Source organism: Urocitellus parryii, chromosome 1 (genome assembly GCF_045843805.1).
Source record: "Urocitellus parryii isolate mUroPar1 chromosome 1, mUroPar1.hap1, whole genome shotgun sequence".
In the NCBI taxonomy this organism is placed as follows: Eukaryota; Metazoa; Chordata; class Mammalia; order Rodentia; family Sciuridae; genus Urocitellus; species Urocitellus parryii.
This window is the reverse complement of record NC_135531.1, coordinates 23551453-23575791: the sequence shown is the minus strand read 5'-3', so window position 1 is coordinate 23575791 and position 24339 is coordinate 23551453. Positions and strand designations below refer to the sequence as shown.

General features: G+C 39.6%; 1 protein-coding gene across 4 annotated transcripts in view; it reads right to left on the bottom strand.

Moving 5' to 3' along the window:
- Positions 1–24339, bottom strand: part of Mtmr12 (myotubularin related protein 12) — a 73341-nt gene that overhangs the window by 48123 nt on the left and 879 nt on the right. The window lies entirely within an intron of this gene.

The window sequence follows — 24339 nt, the reverse complement described above, 5'->3', positions numbered from 1 at the left end:
CCAGGAAGACCTTGGGCAAGTGTCCCAGTATCAGTGTCCAATCTGGAAGAACAAAATGAAGAGCTGTTCTGCCTACTTTGTGAAGTGATGCACAAGAGAGCTGTGCATGGTTAAAATCACAATATGATTTGAATCTGGGTATCTGTGTTCAGAGGGAGGCAGGGTGCTTGGTGGCTTTCCCTCATTAGAAATGGAAAAGGAAAGCTAGGATTGTAGAGTACATGCCTAGCATGAGTGAGGCCCTGGGTTTGACCTTCAGCAAATACTCTCTACCATAAATGAGAGAGAGAGAGAGAGAGAGAGAGAGAGAGAGAGAGACAGAGAGAGAGAGAGAGAGAGAGAAGAAGAAGAAGAAGAAGAAGAAGAAGAAGAAGAAGAAGAAGAAGAAGAAGAAGAGGAGGAGGAGGAGGGGGAGGGGGAGGGGGAGGGGGAGGGGGAGGGGGAGGGGGAGGGGGGAGGGGGGAGGGGGGAGGGGGAGGGGGAGGGGAGGGGAGGGGAGGGGAGGGGAGGGGAGGGGAGGGGAGGGGAGGGGAGGGGAGGGGACGGGACGGGAGAGGAGAGGAGAGAAGAGAAAGGTGGGAAGGGAAGGAAGAAAAGAGCAGGAGAGAAAAGAAATGGGTCTCCATTCTCAACATCCCAGATCAGTCATAGAATGTATGATATTCATCCCTGTGAATACCTGTTACCTGGAGCATTTCCTGAAAGGAAAAAGGAGGAGGCAATGTGACCTTTTCCCACTCACCCTCATTTTATCAGATGCCTCAAAAACTCAGTGTACATTTTCATTTTAGAAGTATTGACTCCTCTTTTTCCCCAGAACAAGGTTAAATATGTTTTAATGTTGGCACTATGCTGCTGACCAAAAATCAATTTGATAGAGAAAAGGGAAAACTCAAAAAGCAGTTAGGTCATCCAGGAGCCAATATTTCATTAAGCATGAGATAATTCTACAATGGAAGAGGATGACAGAAAAACCACCAAGATTCCTGAACAGCATTCAACTTCCTACTAAAGTTGCTGCTATTCATCTGACTTCCTTCAGCACTGCAGATAGGGAAAGGAAAGGTCAGAACAACAAAGTACACTACTGTTGAAGAGCCAGTGTCTAAGAAAAATAACCAAATCAAATACATGCAAGCCCCTGCCTCAAAAGCAACTAAATCAACTATACCAAGACCCTATTCATTCCAAACCTAGATCATATAGCAACCTTTCACCTATTTGGAATACTGCCCAAAATCATAAGTCAAAAAGACTTCTGAGCAGTAATAAAAACATGTCCAACTCTGCAAAACAGATATCAAAGTCCTCCACAATCTGTTTGCCAGACTGATTCTACCACAACTAAATGCTTTTAATTCTAATGATAATAGCCAACTATCAGTAAGTTTCTATTATGTGCAAGATAAGTAGTCTTCATTAGTATCTCATTACTTCTCATAACAATTCTAGTATTACCTCCATTTTGTGAAAAGGAAACAGATTTAGGGAGAATCAATAACCTGCCTTAGATTTTAGAGAAAAAACAAGTTACTAGTCAAGTATTAGCCCAAGCCCTATCCTAACTCAGGACTCACAATCTTTTTGCTGTTTGCTTGTAGAAGTTGAAACCAGTTTTACTACAAAACTGATTAGAACAAATTAGAAGAAACCTCTTAAGAGAACTGTATTTCACTGTTCAAGGAACTGCCACATACAGGATAAAAACACACAAAAGTTAAAGTCGGCTACAGATCCTGAAGATCTGCTAAAAAGACCAAGAGGCGGCCTGGTCCTTTTCACTCAACTAGTTCACAAAGAGTCAGTTCTCTGATTTCTTACCAAGTTCACCTTCAGAGCACACATCTTGTCAAAAGTCGATGGACCTGAGGGCACCTCACAAAAGTCAGAAAAGGGCCCTCCCTACCAGAAAGACCAATGACCTTGAAAAGAACCAGGTGGGGGTTTACAAAGACACTCTCATAGGTCAAAATGCTTATAAATGCTCAAATCAACAGCTTTCAGTCAAAAACTGAAATTACTGTAGTGATATGAATTTTATCCAGCAGAGGAACAAACTCTTAATAGGCAACATCCCTCAAGATCCCTAAAGATTCCAAAACACAATTCCTTTCCATTGCAACAAAATGTTAAAAGGACAAAAAACACAGACACTGCACTTCCTCAAAGTTGCCCTATTTTTCTACAATGAACATTTAATACTCTTTGTTTTCTCCTCTAAACAGAAAATCTGAGAAAAATGTAGTTGCATCCACAAATTTGCATCTACATGTGTATCTGAAAACAAAATTTACCTTTTTTAAAGCAAAAAGTTGTACTATAAATATAGTATAATACCAATAATTTAAATTTTGCCTTTCCCCATATTTCTCTAATCTTCTTTCTGTGCATGAATTAAAAACAGAAATAATACAGATTTGGGGAACACAGTCCAAATCTGGCTCTGGTGCCTACAGACATAACTGGGCATGTCACTTAAACTAAACTTCAATTTATTCCTACATAAAATGGAAAAAGTCCCACCTAATAGAAAAGCTTCAAGCTGTTTATATTTGTAAACAGCTGGCACCAGTATTTAGTAAATGGAATTGTTATAACTATTGAACATAGCAGTCTGTGCTGCTTCTTCCTTTCCTGAGTAAACAAATAATTTAAATATAATACTTAAGAGATGAAACTGTTCAAGGTTCTGTCACATGAGTACAATAATTTTTTCTCTCACAGTTGTTTCCCACATTAAAATAACTGTACTCAGGAGGTCCCTCATTCTTTTTTCTGTGATTCAGAAACTCTGAAAACCTGCAATACCGAAGTTGGCCCTAATTCTATAAGACTCTGACTACACAAGAATATCTACAGCCATAGAAAAATAAATAAAATGGTATTTTTCTATTAATAGGATGTGTTTTCTAGAAGTCCATAATGATTTAGCTCTTATCACTGTGAATCCTATATTCATATTTTGCAAAGAACATAGTTTGAATTCACCATAAGACCAAAGACCAAAAGTGTAGACTAATTTTTTTTTTTTTTTTGGTACTGAGGACTAAACCCATGGGTGCTTTGCCACAGAGCTATATCCCAGCTTTTTTTGTTTTTTATTTTGAGGCAAGGTCTCATTAAGTTGCCAAGGCTGGCCTCAAATTTGTGATCATGTGGCCTCAACCTCCTGAGTAGCTGGGATTATCGGCACATGCCAACATGCCTGGCTACTATTATTGCAAATAGATATAGTTGCTGTAAATTGGTAATAAATTGAAAATAACTGATATAAGCACTCAAACATTGCAATTTAAGGTCTGACACTGTACTCAATCATCACTGATATCTAACCCTTTTCTGGTTAACACTTCAAAAAATTACAAACTATGCAATTCTTACATATAATTAACCAACATCAATTACATTAACCACCCCCCCAATTAAAAAATACACCAGTCCTAAGAGGAGAAATAACCTAAAGAACTCCAACAAATCACCGTATGCAAACAAAAAACATAAAGAAATCCACCCCTCAGAAATAGCTGACTGAAATTTTTCTTTGAATTTGGTTTTCAAAAGTTACCTGTTGTTTGGTAAGGGAGGGAGTAGAGGAACAGAATGGATAGTATTCATTGTTAATGTCCTATAGTCTCTTTATACCCCTGTGTTTCTAAACAGTTTTTTTAATTCTACAAGAAAAACAAAGAAGGTACTAACAAATAGGGAGGTAATATATCAATATTCTTAAAATAGTTATACCATCCTTTGCTTGTTGATATCAGGAAAATGAACAGAGCTGATGGGAAGAAAAAGGAGGTAGATACTAACGAGATACAGAAGAGTCCACATCTGGATGAGCTGAGTCCTGGAGGTGGACTTCTGTTGGTTCTGGACAAGATAAAATTTCCACATGTGAATCCTACTCCTGATCATGCTATTCTGATGGCATATAAGCTACTGTCTTCCTCAGAAAGTTTACTGGACAATGATTACAAGCTATGCAACTTGATATTCACAACTGAATGAGTACATATAATTTCTTCCTTAGCACATTACAAGTTACTACAACTTGACTTGCGGATTGCTTGTGGACTGTAAAGATCACATCTATCCAATCTGTGAATGCCAAAGTCTATTGTCCCTCTTTCCAAAGTAGGTACAGGGCCAGCCCTGAGGTAGAGAGCTAAACAATAAATATTTACTAAGCCATAAGTGCCAAGCATTGTTTAATGAGCTTTTTATTTATTTTGCTTATTTTCATTTTTTTATCTTTTATTGATTTTATTTTTTTAAATACACAACAGCAGTGAAATGCATTACAATTCTTATTTCATATATATAGCACAATTTTTCATATCCTTGTATATAAAGTATGTTCACGCCAATTTATGCCTTTATACATGTACTTTTGCATTACAATTCTTATTACACATATATACCACAATTTTTCATATCTGTTTGTATATAAAGTATGTTGACACCCAATTCAAGTCTTCATACATGTACTTTGTATAATGATGTCCATCACATTCCACCATCCTTGCTAGTCCCCTGCCCCCTCCCTTCCCCTCCCACCCCTCTTCCCAATCTAGAATTCATCTAATCCTCCCATATGAGCTTTAAATTTATTAACTCATTTAATCCTCACAGCAAGTCTCTGAAGTAGAGTTATAGCCTCAAGCATCTCCATTTTACAGATGAAAACACCAACTGGTACATGTTGAGGTGGAATTCAAGCCCACGTACACTGGCTGTCTGTGTTCTTATCAGATGCCTCTTATGTGGAAAGAAGGAATAAAGTTAAAGAGGAAAAGCAAGACAGAATGATCGGCTAGACACCCCTAAACCAGATGAAAACAAGCATTACAATCACCTAGGCAAAACCTCAACGAGCACTGTGGAGAGGCCAAAGAAAGCTGAAGGGGAAAACACCTACCCTTCACAAATAATGAACTTAAGTGACACTGGCCAGTCACATGGGGAACAGAACCTTGGGGCTTCATCCTCACCTGCTCAGAGTTATCTCTTATTGACTTACTCCATTGTGCCCCAAGGCATCAGTGTCTAGGATCTTATTCCAACTGACCTTGAAGAGTTCAAGGAGAAGGGACAGATCCACTGCACTCTGGGAGAGCTCTACCTACAGAAAACATTGCTACGTACTACACAGAAATTCTGCGTCTGCCTCAAAGAGCATATAATCTACAGGTCATTCTCTGAGTTCCCCTTTACACCTCCTTCAATTTCATCCTCAATATCCAATCTGTCCCCTGATCCTACCAATATTATCTACTAAATACATCTATAATCCATGAGTTTCTTTTATGTTCACCAATACCACTGTATTCCAAGTATTCTCATCTCTTTCCTAGACCACTGCAATGGCTTTGCAACTGTTCTACTTGCATCTGTTTAATCCATCTTCTCTCTTCAGGCAGGAGTGATCCTTTCACTTTCCTTTTCACAATCCACTTTGCCTTACTCATGGGATGACATGGTCTCCAAGGCCCTACACAATCTGGCCCATACTTACTTGCCCAATGTGATCTCCTTCTATCGCCTTCCCTCATCTCTCCATTTTGGCCTCCCATACCTGCCTTGTGCTCTACCACATTGACAGTCATTTCCACAGGCTGTTCCTTCTATTTGGAATGCCTATCTCTCTTTGCCCTGTGAATTTTTTGTTTGTGGTAAAAGGGGTTGAACCCAGGGTCTTGCCCATGCTAGACAAATGCTCTGCCACTGAGCTACATCCTCAGCCCTTGTCCTGTGAATTTTTTGTGTAGCTATCAGATCTCAGGTCAAGAGTCATTTCCTTAAGGCAATTACCAGGTTCTAACAGCCTCATGGGTTTCTTTCTTGTTACATCTGTTTACAATTATAATGTAATATTTGTTGAAATAATTACTTAAGTCTATCTCCCCACCATCTATAAGTCCTTTGGGGACAGATATTTGTCCCTCGAATCTAATACAGGTCTTGCACTCACTAAGTATTCACGTTTTTTGTTAATGGCTGGGGATGTAGCATAGTGATAGAGCACTTGCCTAGCACTGCACCAAGCCCTGGGTTCAATACCCCGTACTGAAAAACAAACAAAAAAGATTTTGTTGAATCATTTCATTAATAACAACTTTAAGTAGTGAGAGGTTTATTATTTATTTTGTGGTACAGATTTTAATTTACTAAAGAAAGAGAGCATTCCCTTAAAGTCCACCATGTATGAAGGCTGTCCAAAAAGAACTGCATCAGGGCAAAAGCTGTGGATCTCATAGCCAATTTGCCCAGCAGCCAATGAAATGATTCAACCAAGTGCCTCTGTAGTACCCTTGTTTTTAGGAGTGGTAGAAGCTTCTTAAACCACCACCTAGTTTCGGAGAGGGGACCAGAATTCCCCTTATGCCTTTATTCCTTCTGTCATGCTACCTTTTCATTCTGCCACTCCCTGCCAACTGCCTACTCAGAAAATGGGGGCAAATCTTATTTCTGCAGCTATAAAAAGTGATATAAAATTCCATGCCAACCTCATTAACTATCACATTAAATGTGAATAAAATGTGAATAAAAGAAAGAAAAGGTGTGGTTATTTAATAATCAAGAAGAACTGGTTTTACTGGTTAGGCTAAAAGACTTCTCAAACACTCATTTGAAAGCTACACAAATTTTCAACAAATGGGTCTGTTAAAAATGAACTATGTGCTCTGTGTAGCACCTCTTGCCATTCATTTAGTTTTCACAAAGCTTGCTATTATGGCACAAAAGAAAGGCAAAATCTGCTAGAGCCATAACATGTCCAAGTTTTAAAAACTAGGCTATCTCAGTGTTCTAAATTCAATTAGAAAAGATGCATGATGGAAATGAAGAGTAGTTCTGTCAAAGGGGTAGGATCAGGGCTAGGTTTTTGTTGTTGTTAATTTCATATTTTAAAGTTTATCTAAATGTTATGGCTACTCTTTTTTATTTGTTTGTTTTACTTTAAAAAGAGGATAAGATCATGAAAAATAAGTCTTTCAATTTCCTTATGCTTTATCCCACAGATCAAAAGGAGCTAACTGTATCTGTTCTGGCTCCCACGGTGAATAAACAATTCCCAGGATGCACAGTTACTACTTTACCCATGACATCTAAGAACCTCACCCATGCTGAGCCAGAAGCTTTCCTCTTCTAACAATGTCTACCCCAGACAAGATACAAGAGTTTGAGAACTATCATCCATTCTTCAACAAGCATACAGTCCAAAGAAGACACACCTACTGGAACTCACATCAGTCAGCAATGAGAAAGTTGTCAATCTGATCTCTTTGCTTCTCTGTTCCTGAGAAGGAGTAGCCCAAATCACAGGGCTCCAATAAGGCTAAATCAACACTCAAGCTATATGTCTGGTTCCTCCAAGAGTTGCACAACAACTTTATTTCTCATATATACCAGTTCATTTCAACAAACAGCTCCTGAATATCCTAAATACAGGGTCCTCTGACTTCCTCATAAGGCCTGTGTTCCCTGGATGAGTTCTGATCATGTATTCCAATACTTTTGGCTGATGACCCCGAATGGTTCTTCACCAAGATCTGTTGTCAGAGCTTCAGACCTGGACACCCTAAAGCCTTCCAGCTGCCTGTACTAGAATGTCCCTCAGATCCTTAAAATTCACATTTCAAACCAGCTCATCACCACCTCCGTTCCCTAGTATTATCCCAGTTACTTGGGAGGCTGAGGCAAGAGGACGGCAAGCCTGCTCCTGTGGGCTCTGGCTAGCTTACCTAATCATACCAGAAACCTGGAAGTCACTCTTAACTATTCCACCTCTTAAATACTTGTGCTCTGCTTTCTGAACACCTGTAAATCCATCTACATCTGCCCCTGCCTGTTGCTGCTCTCTTACCTCAGGTCACCATCCTTCACATGCTCCTGTGACTGCCCATCTAACCACCTCTGTCTAGCCCCCATGCACCTACTAGGCCCACCCAATCTACTATCCCCAGTCCTGTCCATCCAACTCCCCATTCAATCCTCTGTCCACACAGTACAAGCCCTTTGTGAAGCTTTCTTGGATTGAAACTTTCTCCATCAGAAAGTAGGGGGGGACACCTTTTCTGGGTGCCCAAATCATATTCTGTATATGATTCCATTGCAGCACTTTTCACACTGTAGTGCAATAATCTCTTACCTAGTCTGTCTGGCCAATCAAAGACACAAATCGAGGGCTTAGGTTATATCTTTATGGACTTTAAGCTCCAACTTCTAGTATATAACTCCTGATAAAGTATATTGTTAATGAAAGTCCACTGAAAGTACACATACATGAAAAAATACAAAAAGACAAATACTTCTTGATCCTGGTAATGTTCTTTAATGCCAGGCATAGTTCTTTTTTTTTTTTTTTTGGCCGGGGGGGGGGGGGTGTGTGTGGGGGGCAGGTACTGGGGACTGAACTCAGGAGCACTCAACTACTGAGCCACATCCCCAGCCCTATTCTGTATTTTAGTTAGAGATAGAGTCTCATTGAACAACTTAGGGCCTTACTAAGTTGCTGAGACTGACTTTGAACTCATGATCCTCCTCCATCTTCAGCCTCCCCAGCTGCTTGTATTATAGACATGCGCCAATGCGCCCAGCCCAGACATAGTTCTTCAGAGGTAAAGAAATAGTTCTATTAAAAAATCCCCAAGCTAGGCACAGAGGTGTACATCTGTAATCCCAGAGGTTCGGGGGGCTGGGGCAGAAGGATCTCAATTTCAAAGGCAGCCTCAGCAACTTAGTGAGGCCTTAAGCAAGACCCCATCTCAAAATAAAAAACAAAAAGGGCTGGGCATATGGTTCAGAGGTGAAATGCCCCTGGATTCAATCCCTGGTACCAAAAATAAATAAATTAAGTTCCAAGTGTTACAGTTAAGACCTGAAATGTCCTTTATCAAAAGCCCATGTGCTAAAGGCTTAGTCCACAGCTTGGTGCTACTGGTAGGTGATGGAAACTTTAAGAGGTGAGGTCTAGCTGGGGGTGGTGGCACACATCTGTTATCCCTGAGGTTGAGGCAAGAGGACAGCAAGTTTAAGGCCAGACTGGACAATTTAGTGAGACCCTGTCTCAAAATAAAAACTAAAAAGGGCTGGAGATTGCATGAGGCCTCAAAAAAAAGGAAAAAATAAAAAAAGAAGAAGAAAAAAAAAAAGGTTGGGCCTAGTGGGAGGTGTTTAGGTCACTGCAGGCATGCTCTCAAAGGGGACTGTGAAACCCAAGTCCATTCCTTTTTTCTACATCCTGGCCATGAAGGGAACAGTTTGCCCTAGCACATTTTTCCTGGCAGGTTCAACTGAACTACTGTTCCATTTTTCCCTTAGCTAGCTTTCTGAAATATCCTTTAGTTTTATTGATGGAGTAGGGGCATACTCAAAATCAGACTTTAAGACTTCTCATTGAGGATACAGACTAGAGTCTGAATGAATCCATCCCTTATCCAGTTCTAGGGAGCTGGAAAGAGAAATAGGATCTGTTTCCTACAGTTAGTTCCTAGAGCTGCTGATGGCCAGCTTCTGGCTGGAGGGGTTGGCTCTCTCAGAGTCAGCCTGACTAGCAGGCTCATTCCATAAGCCTCTGAAAGCATGACCAGGTAATAGCTTTGCTGCTGACCACAGCTCTATTCCCCTAACTATACACTGCCTGTGGCAGTTACAAGCACCAATTACTCTGACAATAAACCAAGAGAAACAGCATCTGAAGCCAGGGAGGCAGACATGCAGTAAGACTAACCGACAATCTCTGTCTGGTCCCAAGGTAACAGACCACATACATAGATGACTGTACCTAGTCTTTAAGGACTCTGCTGTTTAAATACTTATTATGCAAATCAGTTATCAACCATAAAAAATGCTTATCTCATAAGGCTATTTGGAAACTCCAGGCAGCATTTACAGACTAAGTGCTGTTACAAAGATATACATCTAACTAAACACACAAAAATATAATTTGTTGGAGGTTTTACTGTGACCACTTTCATATGTCTCATGTCACTTGACAATCCTGTAAGGTATTTTCATCCCTATTTTACAGATAAATCCAATGAAGCTCTGAAAATTTAATAATATGCCCAAGGTTCATACAGCTAAATAGATGGTAAAGCCAGAACTCATTTTCAGACATTCTGACATCAACTTTAGTACTTCTGATCCTTAAACTTCTTTTTCTCTTTTTCTTTTCTTTTCTTTTTTTTTTTTTTTTTTTTTTCTGGTATCAGGGATTGAAACCAGGGGCACTTAAGCATTGAGCCACATCCCCAACCCTTTTTATTTTGAGACAGAGTCTCGTTAGTTGCTTAGGGCCTAAGTTGCTGCGGCTGGCTTTGAACTTGTGGTCCTTTTATCTCAGTCTCCCAAGCCACTGGGAATACAGGTGTGTGCCATCAAATCTGATTTGAGGGCTGGGGATGTGGCTCAAGCGGTAGCGCGCTCGCCTGGCATGCGTGCGGCCCGGGTTCGATCCTCAGCACCACATACCAACAAAGATGTTGTGTCCGCCGAGAACTAAAAAATAAATATTAAAAATTTTCTCTCTCTCTCTCTCTCTCTCTCTCTCCCCTCTCTCACTCTCTCTAAAAAAAAAAAAAAAATATTTGGATGAGTGGAAGGGGCAGGAGAAGCAGAGGGCTCTTAGGTGGGAAAATGACAACATGAAGACTGAACTCAGCAGGAGCCTGGCTGTGGTGTGCAGAGGATCTCTTGAGAGGTACAGATAGAAAGAGGTCGGAGGTGGAGAGGACAGTCAAGCTCTTGCAGAAAGTGAACTCAGACACAAAGGGGGATACTAGACAGGAAGGGTGGCACCCTGGGGACTGTGACTGGTTTGGAATACAGGTGTCTAGGAAGAGAAAGGGGCTGCTGACTTAAAAGGACAGAGAAGGAAGCTAAGCTGAATTGAAGGTGTCAGCTCAGGACTTACAACGCTACCAAACTTCAAGTCCTCCTAGAAGTTGGGACAAGAAAAGATAACTGCTACAGGAGGACAAAAAGGAAATCATGAATCTATTTACTGAAAAAGAAACTGCAGTTAAGGGAGGCCCTCTGGATAGAAAGTAAAGTTAGTCATGGTGGATAAGGTATAGTCATTCAAGAGCAAAGGCACCCCTGTCAGGTCCTGAGCTGGGTATACATAGTTGATTTCTTCTCATCCTCAAAATAAGCCTGCATGGAATATGCCTATCCACATGTTATAGGTGAGGAGAAGTTTCAGGTGAAGTCCCACATTTAAGGTCACCATCAAATGGCTGAACCAGGATTGAAAAACTCCAGAATCAAAGGCTCTTCTACGATATCATGGTACCTCCTTCCCATCTCCGAACTCCCACCTCTGGGAATACAAGGAAGAAAAATGCTCAAAGGAAATGGAGGTCAGGTCTTACCATTATCAGAACCAGACTGACAGCTCAAAAGGAAGAATAGCAACTAATTAACACTACAGGGCTGGGTTGTAGCTTGGTTGAAGAGCCTAACATTGGGGAGGCCCTGGGTTCAATCTCTAGTGCCACAAAACAAAGCTGGGTGCGGTGGCACATGCTTGTTATCCCAGTGGCTTGGGAGCTGAGCAGGAGGACCACAAGTTCAAAGCCAGCCTCAGCAAAAGCAAGGCGCTAAGCAACTCAGTGAGTACCTATCTCTAAATAAAATACAAAATACTACTGGGGATGTGGCTCAGTGGTCGAGTGACTCTAAGTTCAATCCCCGATACCCCCCCCCCCAACTCCCAAACAGTAAAACTACACCTTCAATACTGTGTTAACAGCTTTCTATGGATTGCCTCATGTAAGACTAATAGCAATCTTAGGGGTTAGAACCTATTATTATTCCCATTTCAAAGATAAGAAGACTGAGGCTCAGAGAAGTTAAATAACCAGCCCAAATCCACAGTTAGCAAGTAGCAGAGTTCTGATTCCACAGCCACGCTCTTAACTACTACATTATTTGGTGGTGTTAGGATGTGTAAATGCCAGAGAAAAAGGTGGTAGGTGGCGGTTACAGAGCTGTCACTACCTTATAATTTAAGCTACAGGATGTGACTAATGGCAGCTGCAGAAACACATGGTGTTGCCTTCTGTGCCTCCCCCTCCACCAACTCCCTTAAAACCACTCTATAAACTCCAAGTTAGCCAAATAGATGGGAAGAGCTCAATGCCTTGGAGCAAGAGAAGGACAAGAGGAAGCAGGGAAGGACGAATGAAAAGGTATCTACAGGCTCGCTAAGGGCCAGTTGACCTAATGGTAATGCAGCATGTTACAAAAAGAAGGAGTCCTTTAAAAAAAAAATTTTCAGAATCATGTCCTAGAGGTGCTCCTTGGATTCTACTCAAGACTTCTCTCTCATTTTCATGCATGAGTACACATGTCTTATATAAGAGATGGGGACAGATGCTGTTACAACCCAATCTCAACATACCTATGAGCCTTTCAAGCTGTCCCTCTTGCCTGCCTGCTACATTATCCCCCTCCTTCCCACACCAAATCCCATTTTAACACTGGCCTTTCCAAGTCCTACGCAGCCTTCATAGAAGACCAGATGCTGCAGTGGGTTCTGTAGTGGACCCTCCTCCTCCGTGCTCTGGAGCATTCTGGGTTCCCCTCCCTCTTAAGTAGGCAGCTCCTACCTCCCTGCATTAGAGCCATCTGGTGATCTATAGTCTCCCCAACAGAATGTGAAACTTCCAAGTACACATTTTTCTTTGGAGTCCTAATTTTAACCTAGTGTTTAGCAAATGGTAGGTACACAAAAATGTTGCTCAAACAAATACTCTTTCAGTGCAAGTTATTATTAATAATAAGAGCATCTAGCAGCTATTGAGTATCTTCCATTTGTCAGGGCCTGAGCTAGGTACACAAGTTTATTTCTTCTCATCCTCAAAATAATGCTGCATTGAAACTATCCACATATTATAGGTGAGAAATCTTACAGGGTGAAGTTCCACATCTAAAGTCACCATCAAATAGCTGAAGCAGGACTGGAAACCTCCAAAATCAAAGGCAATTCCATGATAACATGGCACCTCCACTATAGGTTTATTCCTCAGATGTCCCTCTGTTCAGCACCAGCCACAGTGACATCCTGGCTCATACCTACTGAGGGCTGTTCTTATGTACCCCAGAGTGCCCCTACCCCTCTTCTGTCTGCGAAACAGATCACATCTGAAATATGGAGTTCCTTAGGCACTAATTATACATACACTGGGGTTTCTCTTATCACCCTTTGAGCACAGACCATCTTCTTTACTCAGCAGGTAGCAGACAAAGGCCTTTAAAATATAAAGGAAAAAGAGCAAAGCAGCATAAGGGATTACTGGGGCAAGTGAAAGTGAAGCAAAAACTAAGCAAGCTGGGTTGGGGTAGGGAGTACAGATAGATGATAGGTAGGTAGATAAAGGTGAGAAAAAGAGGGGCCAACAGATGGTATTTGTGGTCAAAGGAGAAGGCATGAGATGTGAACATGGAACCCCACCCACAATACCCTGGGAGATAATACAGGTCCTGTTGATGAGACACAATTCATCCCTATGACAGAGTCCCAGACTCTCCTTTAACTAACATCATGTCCAATACCCCAGACCAGGTCACTGGAGAAAGTGCTACACCTACTATTTTGCAAACACAGGCAGCACATGTTCAAAGGGAGACAGAGTGAAAGAATCATGTGTCCCAAGCACAAGGAAACACTGGGAAAATGATCTTAAAGAATTCAATTTTTTATATTGTTATATAAAATCATCATTATACAGAATACATGCATGATGTTGTGATGAGAAAAAGAAAAAAAAGTGTGTCACATTAGACTGGATAGAGAGAAATGATGGGAGGGGAAGGGAGGAGTAGGGGGGATAGGAAGGACAGCAGAATAGAATAGACATTATGACTGCTGTATGTATATAGGTGACTCTATGACCAGTGTGATTCTGCAATCTGTACAACTAGAAAAATGAGAAATTATACCCCAATGATTTAAATGTATGAATTGCCAAGATCATTGTATCATTGTAATGTCATGTGTAGCTAATAAAAAAAAATAAAATTAAAAAAAAGTATATAAATTATTAGTCTGGGCCTATGACTAGAGAGGAAATCAGTAGAAATATAAGAAATAGAATAAATGGGAGTAAGTTCAGAGTTTTGTTTTTTTTTTTTTTAAATTCAAGAGGCAAGGATTTTTTTTTTTCCTTTGAGGCTGCCTTCCTCTCCCACTTGACTCCATCACTAGGCTCCTAGCAATCTCCCTCCTTCCATTCTTCCCTGCTAAGATCTGTTGTGTGCATAGCAGCCAGAGTGATATTTTAAAACTTGAATTAGATTATGTCCTGGCCTAAGCAAAACCCTCCAGGATGCCCCTTCACCTTGGGAACAAAAACACAAAGTCGTGACCCCCAAACCCAAAGGCCTACACCATCTAGCCTTCAAACAACTCCCAAATCTCATTTTCTATGAATCTCTTCTGAGCTGTTGTAGCCCTGGATTCCTTGGATAAGCTCAGCACATTCTACCCTCAAGGCCTTTGCACTTGCTATTGAAGAGGCAAGGATTTAGCTAATGCAGTATAGCAGCCAGATTATAGAAGTCTTGGTGTTTGATATTTGCTGAGGCTCATCTTCTATAGTAGTTTCCTAGGGCTTTCATAACAAATTGCCATAAATTGACTGGCTCAAAAGGAGAAATTTATGCTCTCATAGTTCAGGAACCAGACCTCTGAAAATCAAGCCATTGGCAAGGTTGAGTTTTTCCTGGAGACTCAGGGAGAGAAAATAATATGTTTATGGTTTTGTTGTAAAGTAGAAATCACATTTTATTTAGATTGCAGAAGTTTCCAGACTTACATGAATTTGGGGAGGGGACACTATATAACCCACTAGATCTTCTACTGCACAGTTGGAACAGGAGGAAAAGTTAAGTGTGGATCAGAGTAAGTTCTGTTCTAATGATTTCCACATTTTTCTTGTGAAGTTGGTCCATCAGATAAATCTCAGATACATGTAGATTTCATAATATTTAACTGAAAGATGGAAGTGGCTGTTGAGAATGGGTGATTGTTGGCTGACAAAGTGTATTACCATTAAGGTTTGTGATCAGTAATTTAATGTGGTGCCCATCTACTGCTATGAACTTGAACCTAAGATTTCAAGGTAGTGCCTTCAGAGCTCTCCGTTATCCTAACACAAATAACATCTTCACCTTTTGTGTTTGACCACCAACACATTATATACCCATACAAATCTATTGTTGCATAAAATTTTTATAACAAAATCATACCTACATGTTCCTAGTAATTTTTTTCCAGTTTATAATTTCTTTTTCTCCATTGTCCGTCTACCCAAAAAGATTCTTCATGTGTATTTAGTTAATTTCATCCTTGCATGTACTCTGAATTCATTTGTTAGATCCAAAAAAAAAAAAAAAGAATTCAATTTTTTATCCAGAAAAAAAGGCAAGAATGTAGATTTTTAATTTAAAAAACTGGGCTCATTCCCTTCAAGGCATTCGCAGGTATTTTAAACTCTCTTAGCAAAAACAAAAATAAAAAGACCAGCAGTCAGCTGGATGTGGTGGCCCATGCCTCTAACCCCAGCAACTTGAGAGGCCGAGGCAGGAGGATCTCAAGTTTGAAGCCAGCCTAAGACTAAGACTAAGTTCCTAAGCAACTTAGTGAGACCCTGTCTCAAAATTTTTTAAAAAAAATAATTAAAAGGGCCCAGGATGTAGCTAAGTGGTCAAGCGCCTCTGGGTTTAATTCCCAGTACGGAAGGTGGGGATATGGAGATATATATATATATATAAACTCCAGTAGCTCAGGACCATTGTCTGAAACAGAGATTGACAATCTGTCCAAGAATCAGGTAGATTTCAAAATATTTCCCCACTGTGGCCAGGGCTTCCTTTGTCACCACCCACACTTAAGCTCTGCTGTCTTGTGGCTAAAATCCCTTCCTTCCCCCAAAATAATGGAGTTAGCATGCCACTTCTGACAGGTTGCCCACCAGACAGGTCTATAAGAAATGATGAAAGACAGGACACAAGAATATGATGACAGTATTTGGGGGAAAAGTATTTAAATATGAAACCAAAATACCACAGTCTTGCAACTGCCTTTGAAATAAACAGTTATTATTCTGAGAGATGATTTGATTTTACTTAGGCTAATTGTGATTTTACTTGATTCAGAAATCACAAATATTCATAAATGAATATTGGACAAATGAGTTGACTGGACAGAATTTGGTCTTTGTCAGAGTGGCCAGTTAGAAATGAGGAAAGAGGAAAAATAAGTCTTTAATGAAACTAGCAAAATGTCAAACGACACATATTAATAATGAAAAGAGACAAAAACTAAGTGCTGTCATTAGACTGGAATTTTAAATATAATCAAATCATTCTCAAATGTATAAAGGAACAAAGAAAAGAGGAAAAGAAACTTTTAGAGATAGTGAAAAATATTCTAAGAAAGAGTTACCACATGTAGTGAACTTTCCTGGCATGATACTATGGCAACAACCACAATAACAAAATACTCCACTTGTATTAATACCTTTGCTGGGAAAGATTTTTGAACTCCAAGATTAATGATTAAGCACTTTATGAAACCATCCCAGCAGCTCTGACCAATTTCTGAATAACAGTAATAGCTCACTTCTATTGAAGGCTAACTATATAGCAAGTATCCTGTCTAGGGCTTTACATATGTAATTACAGTTAATAAATTCATAATTATTTTTGTGGTTCAAGGGATTGAAGTCAGAACCTCACACATGCTAAGCAAGTGTTCTACCACTGAGACACATTCCCAGCCCCACAAAAATGTTCATACATACCTATCATATAAGATGGGCATTATTATTATTATTTTTCCCACTTTTCAGGCAGAAAACAAGCAAGGCTTTAAGTAAATTTCCTAACCCTCAGCTAATATGAAGAGCCACTGACAAGTTTTTGCTTTCCTTAGAGATGTGATCACAAAATAGGCAGAGGGAAATAAAGGAAAGGTGAAGCCCTGGAAATGAAGAGAGACAACAACTAAGTGCTTTCCATCTCTGACAGATTTACTCCCTCCTAGAGTCCTTCTCTGCTTTTACTTCTTCTTCCTCCCAAAGCAACAGTAGAGGTTAAAAGAATTATCCACTTTAATCCAACTTCCCAATATATCTCATGAGGTTTATATTTTAAACAATTCCATTAATGATTTAGAAAATATTTTTATATGGCTCCTATTCACCACAAAACTTACTTCAGTGACAGTAAACTCAGGGTGTCAAACTGAGACAACTTTGGTTTCTCAACGTGGGTGAACATGTATTTGACCAAAATTCCATCTATCCAAAACCTCTGCTATTTGTTAAACTTCACGTAAATCCCCACATGTGGCTTCCAAGGCATAACCCTAACAAAACCAGAGACTCGGCTTCAGCCTTTTTCTGGATTCACATATTCTCTTATCAAAGACTATAAACCCACTGATGAGAAATAGAGGGTGGTTCCCAGCTATTAAAACGACTCAAGGTATATGCTCCACTCATATACATCAGCAGTACCTAATCCATATCAGATTCCAAAAATGACAACCACACATGAAAGCTATATATTTTTACACACAAGTAGAATCACACACAAGAACAAAGCTTGGGCATACTATAAAAATGGAATAATTGCTTTGGCTAGGGTACCATAAGTAAGGGCAATTTTTTAATTTTTAACTTCCAAATACCAATGTTATTACACTTGACTTTATTATAACAAAGAATGGACTTTCTACAAAGATTTCTGGTCCCTGAAAATCAGATTCTCTCTAAAGCACACTGTTGTATAGGATAGTTTTATGTGGAAGTATTCCAAAATATCCAACATTCTATTGAGGATATTCATAGAAAGATCTAGAACTTTTAAACTTCTAAGTGTGATCCCACAAACTAAGATTCTGATAGTAGTACTGTGGGGGGAGGTGTACATGCATACTGAAGATCAAACCCTGGGCCTTGCACCTGCTAAGCATGTGCTCCACCACTGAGCTATACCCGCAGCCGCAATAGTCCTTATTGTAACACTGCAGATGGAAGGCTACAGAGGAGTTTCTGGCTCTCAGCTGAAGGCTATGCGTGTGGCAGCTGTTTGATCGTGCTACAGGAAGTGTTGCTTGGCAGAGCCTCATGATGCTTTATGATGCTCCATCTGCAGAAGTTATGTGGTGTTGGATCTGGCCCAGGGATACGCTGCAGGAAGCACATGCAGGAGAGAAAAAGCGGAAGCTTTAGACAGATCATCAGGCTAAAGCCACAGCTAAGAAAGTGATTATTTTAGGAAGAGCTTTTATTGTCCTTTGTTGGCCTGTTAAATCACTATCAGTGATTCAATCTGAAGGAGAAAATTCCACCATGAAAAAATTATTTGGGGAGCTGGGGGTATAGCTCTGTGGTAGAGCGCTTGCCTGGCATGTGCAAGGCTCTAGGCTCTAGGCTCACAGCACTGCATGCGCACGTTCACACACACACACACACACACACACACACACAAGCCTGTGGAGGGGCTGAGGACAGGGGGCTGGTTGTGTATTTTAGTATCCTATCCCTATTAACAGAATCAAAGCAGTGTGTCTCACACACAGTAAGTGCCAAGTTAAGCACCGAAAGCATTCAAAAGCCAGAGGGGAAGGGGCTGGAAGTGGCTGCTCAATATAGAGTACCTGCATAGTATGCCAGAGATCCAAGGTTCAATCCCCAGCACTGAAAATAAATAGACAGACAGATAAATAAATAAAATCAGAGAGGCGGGTGTTCTGGGTTACAAAAAATCAGTTGGGAATGGAGAAAAAGTTAATGAAGTTATAGATTCTTTTAAAAAAACAAGCAGGGAGGTGGTGCATACCTATAATCCTCGTAACTTGGAAGCTGAGGCAGGAGGATCACAAATTTCAGACCAGCCACAGGAACTTAGAGACAGACCGATCTCAAAATTAAAAATAAAAAGGGCTGGGGATGTAGATCAATGGTAGAGTGCTTCTAGATTCAATTCCTAACACCACCATGAAAAAAAGAAAAAGCAACCAACGGATCTGGACTTTTCTTTCTTCTTTCTTTCTCTCTTCTTTCTTTCTTTTTCTCTTTCCCTCCCTCCCTTTCTGTCTTTCGTACCAGGGATTAAAACCAGGAGCACTTAATCACTGAGCCACATCCCCAGCCCATTTTTATATTTTATTTAGAGACAGGGTCTTGCTGAGTTGCTTAGGTACTCACTAAATTGCTGACGCTGGCAATTTGAATTTACAATGCTCCTGCCTCAGTCTCCCAAGCCGCTGGGATCAGGTGTGTATACCACCACACCCAGATGGACTTTTCTTTAAAGTTTTTTTTTTTGATACCAGGGACTGAACCCAGGGCGCTTAACCACTAAGCCACGTCCCCAGCCCTTTTTTGTATTTTATATATAGACAAGATCTTGCCGAGTTGTTTAAGGCCTCACTAAATTGCTGAGGCTGGCTTTGAACTCAAGATCCTCCTGCCTCAGCCTCTCCTGCCCCTGGGATTATAGGCATGCACCGAGCTAATGCTACTTTTATTTACCAGGACTGAGAGAAGGAAGTCTGTTTTAGGATAAGTCATCTTTTCTTGTTATCATCATCATCTTATTAACATCTATCCACCAAAGTTAACAAAGTCAATGATCCAGCAGAAAAGTCACCTCAATAATTTTGTTTTGTAGACTGATACAGTCCTACTCAATACCTAGAATTATGTCTGGTATTTAGCAGGTGCTAAGTAAATATCTGTTAAACTAATGAACTGCATCTGTTAAACTAACAAACACTGCCTCTAAAGACTAAAATATTTAAGGGGTCTCTGTATCTTTTTAGCAGTCACCTAGTTGATCATCTAACAAAAGCCTAGAAAGAAATGGCTACTGGAGAATACCAATGAGAAAGCACTTTAGTGTACAAAGGCCAAGTATAACTGTAAGCAAGTTTCATTAATATTTCTTGCATTCATAAGTATAAGGATAAAAGAATGAGTCCTGGAGTCAAAACTTTTTTGGAGGTGGGGTACACTGGGGATTTAACCAAGGGGCAATTTACCATGGAGCTACGTCCCAGGCTCTTTTTGTTTTGGGGATTTCACTAAGTTGCTTAGGGCCTCATTAAGTTGCTGAGGCTTTTAAATCTGGCACCAAAAATTGCTATTTTGTTTGTTTGTTTTTGGTGGTACTGGGGATTGAACCCTGATCTTGCTCTACCACAGAGCTATATCCCCAATCCCACTAGTTATGATCTTGAACAAGGTACTTAACTTCTCTGAGCCGTTTTCCACATCTGAAAACAAAGGGGAGGAGGGTTATAATAGGATCTGTTTCATAAGATTGTTGAAAATATGAAATAAGTATAGATCCTGGGCACAGAAATGCCTAATAAGTATATTAGGAATTACTCTGTTTTGGTATATGCCCACAGTCCTATCTCTGGGAAGAATACATTATCACAAATTCACTTCTCCTCACCAAAGGAATGGGTTAAAAAAGGGCTGTGCAATTTTTCCCTGAGGGATAAATTTTTAAAAAAAAAAATGGCTCTCACAACCATTATTTTATTTATTTATTTATTTTTGCCCTTCTCAATCTTCATCTCTCTTCTTGCCTTTTCTTCCCACATCTATATAAAGCCTTTCCTGAGTTCCTGTGGGTCTTGGCTTAGCCACTGACACTGCTGGATCTTTAGAAGACAGTTTTTAACTCTGATCTCTATTCTGCAATACCACTGTGCTCTTGAGCAGGACATTTAACCTGGTAGGTCTCAGTTTTTCACATCTATATAATGGAAAAAAGTAGAGAGGTGGACTAGATTAAAATCTTTCAAATCTAAAAATCCATCATTGATAATAATTATTATTATATTCTAGTGAAACATCAACTCAAGCTCTATTAGAAAGTACATTGTAACCATATATGAAGACCACACAAAAATAAGTACAAGTACAGCAGCAATTTAAAAGCTAAATTTTTCCAGGTCAGTTTTAAAGAACATGCAAGCTCCCTGAAGCTCTTATTTTACTGACTATCAAAATGAAACGGATTCTTGTTAAATCAGAACTTTCTCTTAGGATCACCAAATTGTCCTTTATGTAAAAGCTTCACAGTACAGTGCTAAGAATTTCTAATCATTATAAATTACCAAACCAGGGCTAACAATTTCAAGGTATCTGAGCAAAGAACTGATACTCTTGAAGAAAAAGTTCCTAACAAAACTATCTGAATTTGAAAATCATCTCCTTTAGCCGTTTGTGCTACTATAGCTTTCCACCACAGTGTGTTTCTATTCAGGAAGAGGTTTATTTGTTTGTTTGTTGATGTAGTAAACACTGAACCCAGGGCTTCAGCATACTAGGGAAGCACTCTTGTCACCGAGCTACATCTCTAGCTCTTGCTAATTTAAAATAATGTTGTAACTGAACAACTAACATGGTAAGATGTTTATAATACATATTTTTGGAGAAAAACATTAAAAAAAACAGTATAATTAGCAGTATTAATCCCATTTTTGTAACATACACACTCATATATATACATATATGTATATGTATGTACTTATACACATATCTGATGATACATAAATTGTTAGTAAGTTTATAATTTTTACTTAACATTTTTGTATATATTTGTCTTATTTTTCTGTAATGAACACCTATGTACGGCTTCTGATAAAATAATAATTTAAACTTTAAGTGTCATATTTTAAGATGAAAGATGGATCCAGCATCCAAACTATAACTAGATACCTGCCTGGAGCAGATCTCAGTACCCAACAGTTCCCTTGCACATAGGCACCAACATCCTTTGTATCTTGTGCTTGGGACTGAGCTAAGATAAGGGTGCTGAGATGTTTTTAGGCACCTAACATCAAGTACAAATATGGCCCCAGATTCCTCTCTCTTGTTCACCTAAACGTTCAGAGCCTTCAGCTTCCTACTTACTAGTAACTCTCTGAATAATTTACAAAACTTGGCTACAGGTCCCCAATTACAGTTCAGAGTTTTACTTGTCATATTCACTGACTTACCAGAATTAAAGACAGAAGAGCACAAGTTACTCTGGCAGAGATTCAATTTAAAAGTTGGGGTTAATTATTATCTCTCATTTTAGGCTATCAAAAGTCAGTTCTTTGTTTTTTCAATTGTAGATGGGCACAATATCTTTATTTATTTTTATGTGATGGTGAGAATCAAACTCAGGGCCTCACTCATGCAAAGCAAACACTCTACCACTAAGCCCCAGCCCCAGCCCAAAAAGTCAGTTCTTTTTTTTGTTGTTGTTTTTAAACAGAGAGAGAGAGAGAGAGAGAGAGAGAGAGAATTTTTAATATTTTATTTTTTAGTTTTCTTCGGACACAACATCTTTGTTTGTATGTGGTGCTGAGGATCGAACCCAGGCCGCATGCATGCCAGGCGAGCACGCTACTGTTTGAGTCACATCCCCAAGTGCGCTACTGCTTGAGCCACATCCCCAGCATGTCAGTTCTTTTTGATCAAGGAAAAAATAAGCCTATGTTTAACAACATTATCTTCAAATACTTTATTTTTGTTTTTCAACACGAAGTGCTGACTCTTGATAGACTTTTTGGTATACTGAAAGCCACTGACATTGAACATTCCAGGATCTGATCAGCCAAGAATAAACTTTTCCCTACTTAGCTATCATTACACTGTAAGGCTTAAAAGTTGTTCTGGCAGCTCAGACATCTACCAAAAAAAAAAAAAAAAAGCATCTGAGAAACTGCAATTTCCAGCTAGCAAAAGAAAGAAGTGATAGCAAGCCATATACCAAAGGCTTGTAAAGATGAAGGCAACGTGAGGGACACAGGAGTAGAAACAGTGAATGACAACTTTAAGTGTTCTGAGGGACTCTCCCACTGGGTGAGTGTAGAGGTTACTAGACCCAAGGCTCTGCGACACATAAACAATGCCTCAATGCTGCTCACATGCATTTCCCATAATGGGAAGTCTTGCAAAGCTATATACTTAAAAATAAATTCTTTCTCACCTCCTCCTACCCTTACTTAAAAAAAAAAACATCCATAATTTAGGTGAGAGCCTTATCCTGTTACAAAATATTTTTTAGAATCAGAATACAACAGAGAAGAATAGCATCTGACAGCATTATTTTAATGCAAGAAAACAAAACTGCCAACTCTAAGGATCTGAAAAATGCAATCACCCAGGCTTATCTGGGGGCTGAACTACTCTCCTTTCCTAATTATCCCTCAAAAGAAATATATCAGGAACTGTGGGCAAAGAGTGAAAACATGTCTAATTACAACATGTGCATTTGGTGGATGAGGAATTTGAACATTCTTGAACTCTGGCCACATTTCAGAAGACTTTCCACTTGTAAGTTTAATCTCACTGAAGAGGAAAGGTTAAAGACCACTTGTTCTTCAACCAGGGCTCTATTAAAAAAGACACAAAAAGAAACTGACCAGGCTGGGGTTGTGGCTCAGTGGTAGAGGGCTTACCTAGCATATGTGAGGCACTGAGTTTGATCCCTGGCACTACAAAAATATAAAACAAATGAAATAAAGGTATTTTTTAAAGAGAATATTAAAAAAAAAGAAAGAAACTGACCACATTACTTACATGTGATTACACAGGAAGTCTGCTGAAAATTTAAGATGACCGTGACTCCATATAAAGTACTAACAGAGGAAGTGGTTTTTATTTTAAAATTAGGACTAAAAATAAGGCCCATATCAAAAGTACTCTCCACTAGAGAAAACACACTCATCTTGAATTTGAAAATTCATATGCAAAGGTTATGGAGTCCAGGTAGTCTTGAAGCAGTCCCTGATTAAGACCTCTCATCCACAGCTCACTTGTCTCTGCCTTACAGAAGTGAAAAGTGGGAAGAGAAGACATCTGTAGATAGGGAATTTGATAGTTGTGTGTGTTGTTGATTAAAGTGCTGTATGTAGGGAAAGGTAGATTAAACCTTCAACAAATCCAAAGTGTGAAGGCATTTAATTAGGCATTCATTAAAAGCTACAGTTCTAAGAAACCATTAAAAAGGTCTAGAAATTTGCCTTTACCTCTCCCTCCTGCCCATAGGGCATGTGCAATGCTGGCTTCCCTTGTGCTCCTCCAAGCTTTCATGGCTTTCACCAGGCCACACCAGGCCCAGCTACCTGGACCACTCTTCGCTCATGTTTTGGCTCAAATGCCCCTTTTCAAGGATGAAAAGGATGCCTTTTGTTTCCCATTCTTATCTTCTAATACACCCTATAATTTGCTTATATATCTATGATTTAGTCAGTTTCTCTTCTCCCTCTCATATAAGCTCCGGGGAGAGATCTTTGTTCTGCTCACTGATGAT